Below are 14,546 nucleotides of genomic sequence, written 5' to 3'. Positions count from 1 at the left end.
TTACAATTACACGATGTCACCCCGCCGCAGAAACTACAAGAATAAAGGAAGTGATCTTATCAACTCGCTTATAAACAAAATTCCTGTTGAGCTGCATGTAACTGGTAATTAGATTGCTGTTTTTGAAAATACTTGTATTACATAACTGTTTTCTTTTATAGGTTATCGGTACTTCGGACTTGATACGATTTTAAAAAAATGTCTAGCCCGCGGTGATTGCGGCGTAAACACCCTGGATTCTTATTGCGAAGACCATGATATAACGTACGATCGTAGTAACGCACTGTACGAGCGTAAAAAAGCAGACTACGTTTTAGAAAATAAAGCGTGAGACAAGGTTAAAGCGAAAGACTCATCCTTAAAAGAAAAAGTGGTTGCTTGGGGTGTTACCACTGCAATGAAGTTAAAACGCAAATTAGGAAGCGGTTTCAAATTCATATCAGCAATCAAGACTGTTAAGAATATACTTAAGAAAAATAAAGGTGAAAAAAATGTTATGAAATTAGCTCGAAAATGTCTTGTGGTAGTTAAAAAGATTTCATGTAAAAATGTCAAGAAAAATCAAACATCAAGAATCATATTTATCCCCAAAATGGGTGAAGTGTTACCACTAATACCTATTTTTGCAGGATTTTCGGCATTAAGTTCACTGGCCTGTGGGGTAGCGGATATAGTCAAAACCGTAAGCGATTGGAAATCTAGCAAAAATACATCGACTCATCTAGGCAAAGGTCTATAGTATAGACTCTATATTGTTTGAACGCACCGTCGCGGAGCCTTTGAAAAATATTTGTCACCAGCCGGCCGCACGAACGTGCGCTTTGAAGAATCTTATACGATGTGATGAGAGCAGGAATGTGATGTTCAAGAACAATAGAAGGCCAAAAAAATGTTAAACCAAATTAATAATGTGCACTTGGGTATAAAACAAACTTATTATTATTAAGATTTGCAAATAATCAATAGATAAATAAACAATCTTATCTAATGGAATGATGATAGTGGTCCGAAACAATAAACGCTAGCTCGTGATTCCTAGAGGGCGACGTCGATCAGCAGTGCTACCAACCAGCAGACTGCAACGGACAACAATCGTGGCGATGGGTGGCCCGTATCGGGAACGAAGTTGGTACTACTAGCGTACGCGACGCTCACGACGAACCGACTAGTAACCAGGACCACGGGTGAAAACCACGTGAAAACGTGCACAAAAGCAGGTGAATTAAAACCGTGCACGGTGATGGCACACTACCGGTGTCCACCAGTCGACCAACACGATAAACGGGGACGCAACGTAAGGACGCACGGCGGCAAAATATGACCACGAGGTCAACAATATCCAAAATGACGTGTTGACGCACACACACACACACGATTGACCAACGACCGTGGATCAAAAGCACAACGGGCAACAAAAATAAAACATAAATGAAAACATTAGTTATGAGATAATTACTCAAATTTTCCAAATCATTAACTTCTTTCCTATCTCTCAGCCCATACCATTAATTATAGAATTTTAACATAGGGGGCGTTAAAGAATTTATTCCTACTCAAGGGGGAGGTAACATAAAACCTATTTAAAGTGATGACAAGTTGACTTCCAAATTAACGGTTTAAAATTGTAGATATTTTATCATTTTTTTTTTTTTTTATCGCACATTTACGCATATTTTTAACCAACCCTACTTTAAAGTTGACAGTCCTAAGCCTTTAAAATTGAGAAGGAAAATGTGCGTCATTAAACGGGAACCAATTTGGCTATACTTAATAAAATACCTTTTTCAATCGGGAACCAATTCGGTTATACCTAATAAAATACTTTTTTCAGTTGGGAACCAATTCGGCATGTGGGTTTGGAGCTTCGGAACCAATTCAGTATCAGCCAATAAAATAACCTAATATTTAAAAATGTATAGATAAATTATGAAAAGTGCTTTGAAAATTTAAACATTTTAACAACAAATTTAAACATTTTGCACTCTGGATCAACCATATTTTTACGCCTCCCATCCCCACCAAAAAAAAAAGATCACTTTTTTCTTAACATATTTTTAACTATAATTTTAATAATTATTAGTTATCGTTGATTGACAAAATATGACGCCATCAAACTATGGCCATATCATAGTACAAATTCTTTCCAAAAAAAAAAAAAAAATAATATTTATTGATACAATATTATACCGGGCTACAGACTACAGCAGTGCCCGGCCGGGTCCTTCCCATAAACAGATCAATATTTTGCCACCCGGGACAAATGTCCCCATTTCACTTCCTAAATATGGCCCTGCTATAGTTGCACTTCAATGAAAAAATACGGTGGCGGTACGTCACATAACTTAAAAAGGATGCGACCACGTGCTGTACTGCTGTGGCAGACGATGCAAAACGTCCAAACGACGTGTATCTCTACTAACGGTGACGCGTTTAATGTACCAACGTATTATATGTATGTTCTAAAGGTATATAATATTACTGACGAAACATAAAACCTGATCAGCAGCCCAACACTGAAAATGCTCTAAATACGTGAACAGCAATTGTAATCAGTGCCTAGGTACCTTGTATAATATTGTTAGCAGGTAACGTGTTGTGGTGCAAAACGTATACCCATGAGAAAAACGTTACCTAACCGTATTATTATGACCGGTTATGCGCATTCCATTTATAACGTTAAAATTAATAAATCGTTTTCAAACGTGTTTGTTTCGCAGACGGTTGTTAACGGTTGAGATTACGTTTTATGGATATCGAATATTATATGTTTAACCGAAGAATCCAACAGTGATAACGTCGTATCTGCAGTAGCCCTCCGAAAAATGTCAAGTATGACAATATACCGTTTAATTGCTTCTACTCGTGGTTTCGAATTCGAGTGTCGTCATAAAACCGTACATAAAATTCTTCTTATTTATTTTACAAACATGAATTGCAATGGTTTAAAGTGTAACTAAAGCTTATGAGTTGATGCACTCGAAAAATTTCATAAGAAATCATGGAACAATACAGTGAAAATGTTGTTAAAATCCTGAAAAATCTTAGTTTTAATTTTAATAAAAAGAAATGTGACTTTATTCATTAACAGTTAATCTTTAAAATTACATACTAAAAAATAAAAATGAAGATGATTTTCTTAATTCTTCGTCGATATCGAATTGTGATTTTTCATAATATATTAGAAATTTGTATTAAAAATATCTACAGATATTGTTAATATTAACAAAAATTGTTAATATTATGCTCATAAAATAAAAAAGTACATAAGCATGCTAAAAAAGCAAAAAAATTTAAGCCTAATTGTTCTAAATTGCACATATTTAATCATGGTATGTTGAATGAGGTTTCTATGACTTACTTAACACTAAATATGACGTAGCAATATCAATATGCATTTAAATGAGCCCTGATTACAGTTAAATTAAACTCTGGTAACGTCGAATTTCAAGAGGAACAGGAAAAATTTTGAGATTCCGAACAAATTGAGATATCGAGGTAATTAAGATTTGAAAAAAATTAAAAAAATCAGTCATGCATTGTTTGAATACTTAAAATACATAAAAATACTTCCAACAAGTTGTAACGGTATTTAATAAATTGATTGTTAAAAAAAAAAAGAATTTGTTATTAAAGTTTATTTTTCATTACTTCTGTTGTCTTACAAAACGGATAACGCAAAAAAAGCGCGTTCTTCCGCATATGTGGTATGTATATTGTACTTTAATCGATATCAATATTCGATAAACAATGCATTAATCGTACCGAAGTCAAGTATCGCGCAGGCATTGAGTACTAGTTCTAAAAGTACAAAATTAATGACATTGTATCCAACCGTATTCAGCTGGTTTCGTCACTATCAATATTGTATGGTTTTAAAGGTATCTTATGCATTTTGCCCTCGTCAGGCCACATGTTTTCATTGATCTGTACGGGACGAATGGTCCACGTATGGGAAAACGATCGTTTTTACTGTCATTGATACCGATTGAAGTGGACAATACTCGAACAACACCTGCGAACACGGTCTCGATTGCGAGACTGCGTTTTCGTGCCACAATATTGCCGTGCGGTGAGACGCACGCGGGTGGACGATAAAACCGAACTCGTCTCGATCGGGTCTACGCGCGGCACTGGGACGGAATAAAAATATCACGGCCAGCATTTCGCTAAGTAATTGATGGCAATTTCGTATTTAATTAACGATCTCATCCTGTACGGTATTATATTATTACGGGTCGGAAAGAGAATAGAAAAAAAGAGAAGGGGGAAGAGAAGAGAAGAGTAAGAGAAGAAAAAAACGAAGGAAAAAACCTGTTTAAAGTGTACACTTGTGTGGTGTATATAATACGCGTTCGGTGTAATGTACGTACTGGAGAAGAAATAGTATCGTGTGCGCGTAACAACGTCGGTGGCCCGAGATAAAAATCATTTTCTAGACGGAAAAATATAGTGCAAGTAGGTACACGTACACGCGAGCACACGCAATATAATTTTGTTGCATAATTTGCCCGGTGATATGACGAGAGGAGAAAAAAAGTTTGACGTGACGTTGCCCATCAGAATCGGACCGCTGTTGCGGCAAAAAATAGCACCCAACGGCGACAACAACAACGACGAAGAATCGATTCGGATTGTGCGTCAATCTACATGTAATAATTATCAAGGCTGAGCAACTGATTGTTTTTTACTCGTTAAGTTAAACAAATCCAGAGAAATTTAATTACCTAAGTTTTAAATTAAAAGTTAATTTTATTTTTGTTGATCTGTTAGTTACAAGTTAAATTGAATAAATAACAGAACTTAACATAATAGAAAATAAGTTATTTTAAACTTATTGCTATAATATTTACATTATTATTAAAACTATATTTATGTACGTTATTTTGATGCTTTTTGAAATCCTAGAAAAGTGCATTCGACTCTTCTATAATATTATAATTTCTTATATTTTTATTACAAAAAAAAAATTCGTACAAAAAATGTATTTTTAAATTCTCTATTTCAATGTGCATTTGATTGTCATTACATCCGATTCCGACAGTTCTAATGCTAAGTACTATGTGGTAAATAATAATCGTCCAATAAAAACAGTAATATTCTGATATTAAACGTATCAAACGTTATTGAAGTACTGAATTTGTGAAAATTTTCATTTATTATCCAACTTGATACCTTAATCTTTAATTGTATTTTATAATTAAACAATGTAATTTTATAATAAAATTAAGATTTTTCTAAAGGGTAGTATTTCACATTTAGGTAGATACATTTTTAAAAGTTATAAAAATATGTTGGAACCGATAAAAAACTAATTCAACTGAAACCCGAACCAAAAACCCTAATTCTGTATTCAAGTACCGGAACGAAGATTTTATACTTTTAAGAATCGAAACCGAAACCACTAAAATTGTTATGGTTTAAGTGTAATACCCGAGGAGGGCAGCTACCTGATTCCCACACGACCAACGACGACGTCTTTTTTATTTAAAAAATTTTTTGTGCCCCTCTTTGAGAGTGACAGATCCTTATCACACTCGTCACTTATTTCCGTTCTGTCCCGGTCCTGTAGTATTATTGTGGTAGTATACGTATATATGTATATAGAAGTATGCTAGCAGCCGAGTCTTATTTCGTTGACGGTTCCACGAGCTTAAGAACGAACCTGCTGCAAGTGACACGAAAAACGTGACCGACGCGTACTAAAATCTTTCTCGTAAACTCTCATTTGACATAAATAGATAAGAAGTATATATTATTATTTCGTTTGTTCGTCGTCCGAGCGAGCAGCCGTGGAGTAAGACGATTTTCATTGTGACGCAATATCTATATACACAATGTCTTTTTTTTTTATTCATTTAAACCAGGAATTCTCCAAAATAAAACAATAATAAACAAAAGAGTGTCGTACGGCAACAGCGAATGTTTTCTGTTTTTCTGTTGTTTTTTTTCTTTTTCTTTTTTATTGTTTGTAATGTGCGGACGTGACTCCGGTGTGTCCGCACATTGCAAACCGGCGGTCGTCTCATCATGACCCCGCGCACGTTATTGTTCTGTTACGATATTTCGTCGTTGTTTTGCGACATGTTTTTCACGTCACGAGGGGCATTTCAAACCAGATCATCATTCATGTTTTAGAAAACATTATATTATTACGATTAGCAATAGAAAATCATAAATAGCGATTATTATTGTACTTTTGTCCATCGTTACAGTGATATGACGTGCATGTTACACGCTCGCACGATGACGTTTATACTTGTTTTCCTCTTATTTTCCCGGCGTACGAAAAAACATTTAATAACGATAATAGCGTTCATAACGTTGTATTCGTTCCGTTGTTTCGCCCACACGGGATGCTCGGCAAGTGTGGTGATATATTTGTCATGACTAGCGTGCGCACTGTGGTGTGATCGCGATGAATTAAATCGCAATAACAATCATTTTCACGTTTTTTCTCACGGTGGCAACCGTTTACGAACGTATTTTTTATCGGACGCTCGTTACATATATTCGTTCGAAACGAGGAACGTCTCCGGAACCGCAGCGGTCCACCGCACACACGTGTGTTGTGTTTGGCTGTACAAAACGATTCGGTGTTGTATTATACCTTCAACCAATGCGAATAATATTTTTTTTTTTTTTTTTATGGCGACGAGTTCCGTCCGGAATTTTTATTTTTAATTGATTTTCTCACCGTAAAACCCTATGGGGGGGTCGTTAATATCATTGCGCCGCCGTGTACACCGGCGACCGATCCGGCGTTATCTGTCCAGATGATCTGAAGCCTACCGTAGAGCATGCGCGTCGTAAACGTTAAACAACATGTTTACAAAATTATTTATTCGAAAACGACTAATATCCGTTTTACCTACCATAAATCGTGTCGAGGTCGCGACCGCCGGGTTATTTCGTGTACGATATTGTACACGTCCGAAGAGCCCGAACGCCGTGCAAACAAATCAAACTTATTGTTTCCACGCCGCGTATTGGTTACGAACGATTTTTTAAAAAAAAAAATGATTGTTATTACGCGCCGTACATAATTAATTCACGACAGGTAAAATGGTAATCGACTGCGATAAAACTCAAGAGCCTTAGCGAACAACATTCATTATAATTAGTAACATTCAGTTCTATAACAATGTATTAATCGTAAATGTACTGTCGATAAATTAATGCCAATGTAAGTATTTATTTTTAGTTGCGAACATTTTCAAAGTAAACCAGGTTTTCGTGAAGAAAATAACTGTGAATCGCATTACGTTTTATCAAAATTTACTTAAAATTAGATTAACAATGTATTTAAGTTAATTTTCGTTTTTCGAGTTGTATTGACATTAATGCAATCAAAGAAAATTAACATGTTTTTGATTTTTCTTCTCGTACTGATCGACAGTGATTACGTTTATAAAAAAAACTGTTTTTGTGACGTTCAATTTTACAAATTTAAGACTACACGAGTAATGTACCCGATAAAGACAATGAGTATCCACTTGAATTACACAAACGAATCGATGTCGAATTATAAAAAGATCGATCGACATTTTCGGCTTCACTCGGTCTCTAGAAAGTAACTACGTTGCGATTAGGTTTCTCGCGTATAATGTCAACAAATGGACGTGAAAATATAAGACCGATGGTGTGCCGGATAATGTATTGCGTAGGCGAATATCGAAAAGGTGTAAACGGTGTGGAAATGTGTTGGCGGTTCAGCGGTCGGTTTCACGTCCGGTGGGTACGAAGCACTCGTGTTCCGTTACCACTCCGACGCTTGACCTTTGTCTAGATGCGATCGCGTGAATTTTTTCCAAACACCTTCGATTCGAGAATTCGATTTTGGCGACAACGAGCGATCTCGCGTCCACGACGAGTGCAAATCCATAACGTGTTTGCACTCGACAAATCAGCAGTACGAATTTGCTCGAGCTGTGTACTACGATAATCTCTCCCGGTTCATATCTGGTGCAAATAAATCTACCTAGTTCGGGTAGGTACACAAATCAGTAGTCGCAACTGATAATCTCGCGAAGAAATGTACGCGCAACATTTCGCCATGGTTTTTATTCCACTAGATATCGGTGAACTATACGTTATTCAAAGGTATTTTTAATTTTGAATAATATAACGTGTTAAAGTCGTTAACCAATTATTTACCTGCGCGTCGTTCTCTTTTGTTTGATAGTTAAAATATTTCATACTTGAAAAAATGTTAAAGTTATTATTTTCAATAAAATACGTTACCTAATTAACGTCAGTAACATTTCCAAAAAGTCGTGAAATGAACGGATCTAAATGTTAAATATGTTTCTATAAATACTGAAAATTGTCTGACCAGTGTTCGACGATAATAAAATATCCGGATTAACTTGGTACAAATAGCTCCATGATTTATTGATTAAATGCGATAATCGATAATCAGCAATGTATGTATGTATATGTGCTTGTGATAAGTATACGATCTCTTAGAATAATAACGATAATATAAACAACCCCTTAAAATGAAACCTCACGTAGAACATTTTTCCCAAATTAAGAAAAACTACTTGAGTTTTTTCAAACAGATAAGCCAGAAACTCAATAAATAGTACGAGCCAAAGATCTTACCAAGTCGATTATAATTATTGCTCGGAGTTACAAGGTCGACCCGATGTTTCCTCCGACATATCGTCATAAGTGAAATAATCAAATGCCGAATAAATGTATTTTCATTTACAAGATGACCGACCGATTGTGCTTCATTTTAGTAAACCGACAATTATTATTATTATTATTATTATTATAACTATATAACTTCTACCAGATGCTAAACTTTCAGCCTTAACAGTTTCGCGTGAAATACGCCAAGTAAAAGGCGTGAGTATAATATTAGAGTATAAAATATTTTAAACCTGTTTTGTCAATAAAACGATAATAGTTATTAATGGGAACATGTACAGATATTATATAAAGTACACGTATAATTGCGATAGAAATTATTTATGATGTACCTACTCGGAGAAGCGAAGAACGCGCATATTTTATCACCGTATCACCGTTGTTACCGATAATACGTAAACAGGTACCTTATTATACCGAATAGTGCGTATTATAATATAAGAGGTTCCAGTTATTATTATAATAGTACGGCACTGCTCGATAACCGTGCAACATTATTATAAGTGTTATTTCATTATATTATTATCACTCCGGTCATCGTTAATGACCACACGTAAACAACCATCCAATTATACCTTATCTATTGGGTAGTTATGGAACAAAAATGAACATCAATTTTTATTTTATTTTTTATATCCACCTCGAGAACGCGTTGTATACACCACTAGGAACACGTTGGAGAGAAAATTCTTATGTAAAATCATTCGGGTACTAATTATTTCAAAAGTATTTATGCATAAATGAATAGTTATGAATACAATAAGCAGTTACTGGTTTGTTCGCAAGGCTGATCCAGATTATTTCTTTATTTTTATTTATATTTATTTCGTTTATTTATTTATTTATTTATTTATTTTTCTTGGATAATATTTTTAATTTAATTTTGTCTAGATAAAACAATCGTATTTCTTCAAGACGACAAAATATTTTTCAAATGACATTCGTATAGTTACAAATTAATAATAAATATTTTAAGATTTTAATAAAATTATTTCAATAATAATATACTAAATGTATTGTTCAAATTTACATGAAAAAAATCGTAAACAAAGTAAGTATTTCATAATTAAAAGCAGTAAAAACAGGTAATGAGACAAGGAATTCATTGAACATAAGAAGGATTGTTTTGTGACGAGTTTATACAACTTTACTATTATGAATATTAATATTAAAAACCGGGCTCTAATATAATTCAAGAGTCCGATAAAATATTAAACTTGGTGGATCATGAATGAAATTTAATTTATAAAACAATTTTATAAAACCTGAACCATTACGACGCAAATGAAAACACTTCCTATATTTACTTAACGGAGTAAATACTATAATCTGATTTCTTCAATATTGCAGATAATAAAACGTGCTTATATGTTATATAATACGAATTATCTGCTGCCTACTAACATTTATTGTTCGTATAAATACTTAAATCACGATACTATTTCTTATTATTATTATTATTATTTATTTATTTAAGTCAAGGATTACAATTACTAGAGTATGCATGTGAGTGAGTGAGTGAGTGTATGTGTACGTATACAAATGACTTTTGAAAAAAATCAAAACAATAATGACCTCACGTTATCCAGACCACGGACAAACCGTGAGTATTTGTGAAGCGTTACATTGCAATTGAATTTTATTCTTCCGTATACTTCCACTACGTCTTGTAAATCATTTTGGTCGGTTTTCGGACGTTTTCAATTGGTTATGGGCTGCTAAAAATTACTTCAGTTAAACTGTTTTACAAAATCGTCGAACACTTCAGTGACCGTCAATAGTTTTTCGTACACAACGATAATAGTTCCCTTTCGTAGTTCGTTTGCATCGAGTAATCAATGTGACAACATTTGCGTTTCGGGAAAACGCGCACTATACAATATAACAATATTATATTATGTACTTATACAATCGATCTGAACGCAAAATTGATCAGGAAAATGTCGACTGATGTTTTCTATGCGTGATCAGTATTTTCACTTTATGCATTTCCCATTGACATATTTTTTTTTCCAACACATTAAGTAAAAATATTATAGGTATACATGTCTAGTATAATATAGGTCTATTTGAATTCTCGAAATAATGATGCACTTTTTTTTTTCTCCAGTGCTCATTCGACCGTTAACCATATCATTAAATCGACGTTGACTTAATGATGATTAATTTCAAACTCATCAAAAACAAAAAAAAAAAAAAATGAACGCTCTTAAATTTTACATCGCACAATATTACTTGACAATGAATCGAATAGCACATGTGAATTATTGATAATGATATGTAATACATTTAAGAGTTCGTCTCGAACGGACACATCAAAACATTGTTATGTGTTTTTTATTCAAATATTTTTCAATTATTTTACATGCTATTAAAAATGTGCGTTAGATAAAGTATGTGATTAATAATTATTTCGGTCATAAATAGTAAAGTTTTCGACCGATTAATTTTTTCAAACAATTCATTCCGCAGTTAAATTGCTAGATGACCGGCATATTAACTCGTTAAACACACTAAATACGATTTTTACTACATCCGTTCAAGTAATCTGTATATATATACATATATATATATTTTACATATTATATTATTATTATTAACGAACTTAGTTTTGTGATGTGAATACTAATTTAATTCTTTATTTATTAATACATTTTATTTAGCTAACATAATATATTCAAGAACCAACAACGGCTACGCAATTTGTTAACATGACACTTAAATTAATATAAGATTCTTATCAAATATTGGAAGCTGTTGATCCGCCTACATTGCTATTACTTTTATATACAAAATTAACATTCAGAAGAAGTGGTTTCTCGGAATTACGCTGGTCATCTAGAGAAAATAAAATGTATTATAATATTTTAAGAACGGCTCTAGCAAAATATCATCTTTAAACTAAATAACATGCATGCGTAACAAATTTAAAACACTTAAGTAAATTTTACTTTTACAAAAAACCCATTACATAAAATATACTTAATATAATATTTATAGGTATGTATTGATAAATTCATGTTCATTATTTAATCATGAATTAAACATATGTATTTATCCACACGTGTAGATAACTTTAATAGTTAACAGTATTATCAGTCTCAAAAACCAAATTTTCAGGTAAACAGTTTTTTTTCTTATGTTTTTTAGTATGGTAAAAATTAAATTCTGTTTTGAATACATATTTTTATTTTTGATTCCAGCTAATTTTTTTAATAAACTACGCTTAAAGAACGCATGGTCTATCTTCAGATAATTTGTTTCTAATCTAATTATATTGAAAAACGTTAAAGATAAATGTCAGATTATTTTTTAACTATTTTCATAATATTATTTGCTATACTACAATATTATATTATTTTATTTTTTATAAACTTATGAGTGATTTTTATTTATTATATTGAAATGTTATTCCCTATTGGTATTATACATCTTAAAAAAATAGTGACTCATGACATACACGAAATAAATAACACAAAATATGCTGTAACACGGTTCCTTAAAAAATAACAATCGCTTATTATTTTTATTTATTTATTCGTTTACGACAAAAATAACAATACCACATTTTTACTGCAATAAATTTACATCACCTTAAACATTAAAGAGCTTAAATGCACTTTAAGATTCATTTTAAATGAATTATTGGATTTATGTCCTGAAAACCTTAATCAACCTTAAAAAACTAAAATTAATTTGTTATTATTTGCAGAAGGTGTTCATCGATTTTAAGCTGCCAAAATAGTATAAAAAAAAAAATCTCCACCTGCGAGAACAGTAAAAGTGTTGAAACGCGACGAGTGAATTCATTCATATCGTAAAATATGCAACAAGGGTATTTTCTTTTAGAAATCGCGGAAACGCGTGACACAGAATATCGTAGTGAAAATATTAATAATTTAAAAAACGAATGGTTAATTCGTGTCTTCCGATTATGATCAACGAACGGACGATAGCGTAAATATATATATATATATATATATATATATAGGTATGTACAGAGTGATTTTTATTTGGTCGTCTTACGCTCGTTGGTCAACCGTTTTGATGTTATTGCGCAAGACGTAAAAAAGTTATTATTTCATTATTTTCCGCGGCCGAAACACGCGTTCGGAATGGTTTCGGCCTACCAACGTTCGGCGTGCAAAACGGATAGCTTCGCACGTTATTAATGTACTTTGTAGCCGGTAATATTATGCGCACGAAGGCGATAAGTAACTAACGCGCGCTAACAGTTGATAACGATATTACGAGTACCTACACGCGTGAACGTGATACGTGTCACAAGGCCGTATCGTTGTTATAGTCAATCGTGTAGAACACGTGATTTAGGGCTGAAACTCGTTGCAGGTACAAAATAACGAATCCCTCGAACGAGCGCGTCTCAATCCCGCGGACACGAGAACACGGTAAGGCTATTAGCGAAAACGCCTTCTCGTCGTCCGCACGTTTTACCACCACATATCGTTATTAACGCGTACGAGAGAGTTATGCGGAATAATATGTATAATACGTATAAGAACCGCCTTTGAACCGCGCCGAGAGAGCCTATTGTCGTCTCCGGGCGATTTTTCTTCTGCCCACGACACCTTTTACCCGGCGCTCGTACGCACAACAACAACAATATTGTAACGTCTAAAGTCCGTGTACAATGCGTTTTTCACAACGCGCGCGCACACGATCGGCTAGTCGACTATAAATATCTGTACAGGTACGTGAATGTGTATCTCGTTCGAAACGATAATGTATAATGTGTCTATTCATCCGATTTAACCAGCTTTGTGCGTTGCTATTACGTGTATAGAAATATATTTATATACGTCCAGCGGACGACGTATGGACGTTTTAGTTTTTTTTTCTTTCTTTTTTTCAATCTTCGTCTTAATTTCATCAATATTGTTCAGCGCCTTTTGTGCGCACGATCCGTCGTGTTCGTTTTGTGCGCTTAATTGTTTATTTTTCCATCGCAACACAGGATATAATACGATATCCTCCGCAGCTCGTTCTAATTCTCGCCGCCGCCGCCGCCGACATTCTCCTATAGCCGCACCAGATATCGCGCATTGTTGTTCGATTGGGATTCATTTTTTATTTCATTATTATTTTATTTTTTTCCTCTCTTAATATTAATCATCCATCCCGCGGACAACGGTAGTACCTAATATCCGTTTACGACACGATGATGGTGCTGATACTGATGATGACCCGTACCAATGAAATAACAGTACCGCAACACCGATATAACATTTATGGTATTATGTTCTTTCCCCCCCCCCCATTTCGATACTCGCGTAACGCTCTCATTGCAAACGCCGGAGACTTCAACGCCGGACCGGTGCCGGGCGTCTAATCGTTATTATTTTTACCACTAAAACCGTGTACGCCGAACGCACGCGATCGATTTCCCGTCGGACCGTAATCCGGTCAAATCATTTTTTATTTTTCTCACACGACCGTTTTCTTCCGATTATTCGAAATTGATGAGCATGTCGGTCTATTTGCCGTTGTTATGTTCTCGGCGGACCCGACCAATTGGTTTGTCTCTGTTGCGATCTCGCGCGCTACTACACTTTCTTATCGTTTCCCATTATTACCGCGTCAAATCGCACATGAAAGCATTTCGTTTCGATAATGACGACAAATCGATAATAAAAAAGAACAAACGTATTCTCGACACGCTGCAGGGACAGGTGTATTAGTGTAAACACTCAAGTACGTCCGTAATTGAATCGTCATTACAACGTTACTATCTCACTGTAATAGTTATTTAGGATTAATAATAATCACCCAGTAAATAATATTTTGTTTTCGAGTGTTTAAATCCATATCACTTTGATACTGTACGCTCAATTTTATACTAAACGTGCAACAGAAATAATTGTTTAAATTAT

Source organism: Sipha flava, unplaced genomic scaffold (assembly GCF_003268045.1).
Source record: "Sipha flava isolate LNK unplaced genomic scaffold, YSA_version1 544_pilon_pilon, whole genome shotgun sequence".
Classification (NCBI taxonomy): Eukaryota; Metazoa; Arthropoda; class Insecta; order Hemiptera; family Aphididae; genus Sipha; species Sipha flava.
The sequence above is the reverse complement of the archived record's forward strand: the minus strand, read 5'-3'. Positions refer to the sequence as shown.